Source organism: Salmo salar, chromosome 21 (genome assembly GCF_965601325.2).
Source record: "Salmo salar chromosome 21, fSalSal1, whole genome shotgun sequence".
NCBI lineage: Eukaryota > Metazoa > Chordata > Actinopteri > Salmoniformes > Salmonidae > Salmo > Salmo salar.
In genome coordinates, this window is record NC_138311.1 from 31,275,001 (window position 1) to 31,279,780 (window position 4,780).

Genomic DNA, 4,780 nt, shown 5'->3' on the forward strand with positions numbered 1-4,780 from the left:
ACAGCACGCCTCAACCCTAACCCTAGCCATTACCCTAACCCCTAACCCTAGCTTCATGTCCACAGCCCAGATCAACCCTAACCCTAGCCATTACCCTAACTCTAACCCTAGCTTCGTGTTCACACCTTGGCTAAACCCTAACCCTAAACCTAACTCTAACCCTAAACATAACCCTAATCCTAGCTCAACTCTAACCCTAGCCTCAAACGTAACCCTAACTCTAACCCTAACCTTGGTTTATCATACTTTTTATCCTGCTTTTCTATTTGGACCCATCATGTAATTGTGCTCGGGTTTCCCTTTGACCCGAGCCATAACGACCAATAGGTCAGGAACCTATCTCCTGTTTCTGTAGCGTGAGGTAGCTTGATATACAAGTACACCCCCTGGACGAGACGCTAGTCTGTCGTAGGGCCTTTCTACAAATTAATCTTCTTAATGCTGAGTGCCAAGCAGAGAGGGTCCTGGGGATCAACCTGGGATCGAACCCCCAACCTGCCATGTCAGGGCGGACACTCCAATCACAAGGCCTAATTGAGAAACCCTAATTCATTGGTCGGAGAATGATCCATGACTGGTGATTGGTAGTTCTGGTCGATATGTCCATCGGTGTGTGTATGCAGGAGGCAGTGCCTTGGGTGAAGAGCAAACTATTTTTCTTTCTCTCTCACTCTCTTATTTTCTCTCTCTCGCTCCAAGTTACTGTGCTCTGAGCTTGTCTACAAAGGGGCCAGGGGGATATTTACAGCATGTAGACACGTGAAGGTCAGATGCGTAAAGTGGCCCTGATGGCTTTCCCAAATGGCATCTCCTGCAATGCCGAACCCTGATTGGAGCATGTCATTTACGGTGGCCAGCAAGTGTCCCAAAACACTGCAGGGAGAATTCTGCAGTAAATCGGGGGCTGAGAACTGGCTTTGTTGACATCTCTGAGCGATAATGAAACTGTGGAGGTGATCGTGTGTGTGTGTGTGTATGTGTTTGGTAAAGGGGGAGTGTAGACAGTTCCCTGAAGTAGGTAAAATGGGACGGAAACCCATTCTGAAGCTGGGAGTCGGAGCTGTAAAGGGACGTCTGGGGCACCACAGTCATGTCCAGCAAATAATTCACGTTGAAAAGTTTTTTCCTCCTTAATTTCTGGTCTGGCAGGCCTTTCCCCTCTGGATAATTTAGTGGCTGTTCCTAGGGAAGGGTGGGCATGGGAATGAATCACGTACAGACTGAGCCCTTAGCTGCTCTAACACTGAGAGAACATGTTTAATATGTAGGTCTAGCACTGACCTCTCTGTGTTTAATATGTAGGTCTACCACTGACCTCTCTCTGTGTTTAATATGTAGGTCTACCACTGACCTCTCTGTGTTTAATATGTAGGTCTACCACGGACCTTTCTGTGTTTAATATGTAGGTCTACCACTGACCTCTCTCTGTGTTTAATATGTGGGTCTACCACTGACCTCTCTGTGTTTAATATGTAGGTCTACCACTGACCTCTCTGTGTTTAATATGTAGGTCTACCACTGACCTCTCTCTGTGTTTAATATGTAGGTCTACCACTGACCTGTCTGTGTTTAATATGTAGGTCTACCACTGACCTCTCTCTGTGTTTAATATGTAGGTCTACCACTGACCTCTCTCTGTGTTTAATATGTAGGTCTACCACTGACCTCTCTGTGCTTAATATGTAGGTCTACCACTGACCTCTCTGTGTTTAATATGTAGGTCTACCACTGACCTCTCTGTGTTTAATATGTAGGTCTACCACTGACCTCTCTCTGTGTTTAATATGTAGGTCTACCACTGACCTCTCTGTGTTTAAAATGTAGGTCTACCACTGACCTCTCTGTGTTTAATATGTAGGTCTACCACTGACCTCTCTGTGTTTAATATGTAGGTCTACCACTGACCTCTCTGTGTTTAATATGTAGGTCTACCACTGACCTCTCTGTGTTTAATATGTAGGTCTACCACTGACCTCTCTCTGTGTTTAATATGTAGGTCTACCACTGACCTCTCTGTGTTTAATATGTAGGTCTACCACTGACCTCTCTCTGTGTTTAATATGTAGGTCTACCACTGACCTCTCTGTGTTTAATATGTAGGTCTACCACTGACCTCTCTGTGTTTAATATGTAGGTCTACCACTGACCTCTCTGTGTTTAATATGTAGGTCTACCACTGACCTCTCTCTGTGTTTAATATGTAGGTCTACCACTGACCTCTCTGTGTTTAATATGTAGGTCTACCACTGACCTCTCTGTGTTTAATATGTAGGTCTACCACTGACCTCTCTGTGTTTAATATGTAGGTCTACCACTGACCTCTCTGTGTTTAATATGTAGGTCTACCACTGACCTCTCTCTGTGTTTAATATGTAGGTCTACCACTGACCTCTCTGTGTTTAATATGTAGGTCTACCACTGACCTCTCTGTGTTTAATATGTAGGTCTACCACTGACCTCTCTGTGTTTAATATGTAGGTCTACCACTGACCTCTCTGTGTTTAATATGTAGGTCTACCACTGACCTCTCTCTGTGTTTAATATGTAGGTCTACCACTGACCTCTCTGTGTTTAATATGTAGGTCTACCACTGACCTCTCTCTGTGTTTAATATGTAGGTCTACCACTGACCTCTCTGTGTTTAATATGTAGGTCTACCACTGACCTCTCTGTGTTTAATATGTAGGTCTACCACTGACCTCTCTGTGTTTAATATGTAGGTCTACCACTGACCTCTCTCTGTGTTTAATATGTAGGTCTACCACTGACCTCTCTGTGTTTAATATGTAGGTCTACCACTGACCTCTCTGTGTTTAATATGTAGGTCTACCACTGACCTCTCTCTGTGTTTAATATGTAGGTCTACCACTGACCTCTCTGTGTTTAATATGTAGGTCTACCACTGACCTCTCTGTGTTTAATATGTAGGTCTACCACTGACCTCTCTGTGTTTAATATGTAGGTCTACCACTGACCTCTCTGTGTTTAATATGTAGGTCTACCACTGACCTCTCTGTGTTTAATATGTAGGTCTACCACTGACCTCTCTGTGTTTAATATGTAGGTCTACCACTGACCTCTCTCTGTGTTTAATATGTAGGTCTACCACTGACCTCTCTGTGTTTAATATGTAGGTCTACCACTGACCTCTCTCTGTGTTTAATATGTAGGTCTACCACGGACCTCTCTGTGTTTAATATGTAGGTCTACCACTGACCTCTCTCTGTGTTTAATATGTAGGTCTACCACTGACCTCTCTGTGTTTAATATGTAGGTCTACCACTGACCTCTCTGTGTTTAATATGTAGGTCTACCACTGACCTCTCTGTGTTTAATATGTAGGTCTACCACTGACCTCTCTCTGTGTTTAATATGTAGGTCTACCACTGACCTCTCTGTGTTTAATATGTAGGTCTACCACTGACCTCTCTGTGTTTAATATGTAGGTCTACCACTGACCTCTCTGTGTTTAATATGTAGGTCTACCACTGACCTCTCTCTGTGTTTAATATGTAGGTCTACCACTGACCTCTCTGTGTTTAATATGTAGGTCTACCACTGACCTCTCTGTGTTTAATATGTAGGTCTACCACTGACCTCTCTCTGTGTTTAATATGTAGGTCTACCACTGACCTCTCTGTGTTTAATATGTAGTTCTACCACTGACCTCTCTGTGTTTAATATGTAGGTCTACCACTGACCTCTCTGTGTTTACAGTACGTATATTGTTTCAGATGGAAAGACTTTTAACTCTATATCCCTCACAGGGCCGTATATACATATGAGAACACCAAGGTTCAGGCCAAATTTTTTGTAATTTGATATTTTTTTAATATAATAAAACTATATTTTTTGTACGAAATAAAGAAAATCAATTACTGGTAAACATTTAAATTCTGCTCCCAGCGTTGATCAAAGCTCAGGGCGCTTATATTCTTGATCTGACTGAGTTGTAATCTGCCTCTTTGCGAATGAGTGAATCATGAACAGTGGTTTGTTCGTTATGTTCGCCTGCGAACATGCCTCCAGATTTGCCTTTTTTTAGCAGCACATTCAACAATCTCTCAAACGGCTAACTCCGCCCTCTTACGGTACAGACCAAGGGCCTGAGACGTGAAACAAACTACCCTAGCTCGTAGTTGGCTCTAGTAGGCAACTACAGACGCTGCTGACAGTGTTTTTGCTGGATGCTGGACAGAATGCAATTTGAAAACTGTCCCGCGACTCTTGCTGTGTCTACAGACATCCACCAAACAAACACCAGCTCTCTGAGGATGACTGCTGGTAAATAGTCGCTTATAGATATGTCCATCAGTCAGCTGACTAGCTGCCGGCAGAGACTTCTATTGCAGTAACGTTGTAGTGCTCTGGCTAGTATTCCTTATCCAAGAAGGATGAAGTAAGAAGCTAACGTTAAACAGAGCCTACCTCAGAAGGAGCAAATATTGTCTACTAAGTTGTCAGTAACTTTGCTTTACAGAGAGTGGACTACTGAGACAGACAGTGATGTGTCACTCAGTGGTGAGGCTGAGGCAGGGTGCAATGCATGCAGGAGAAGCAGAGGAGACACAGAGAGAGAGAGAGAGAGAGAGAGAGAGAGCGGTTAGTACAGTGGTTCCCAAACTTGGGGCCTGGGGCTTCATGTGGGGTCCCTTGAGAAAATGTGTACTTATCTAAAGAAACAGGAAGATATGTTTCAGTATGAACATCTCCACATGGCCTATCTTCCCTATAAGCCTATACCTACATTAAAATGCAAACAATGTTTTTGTTTATATTG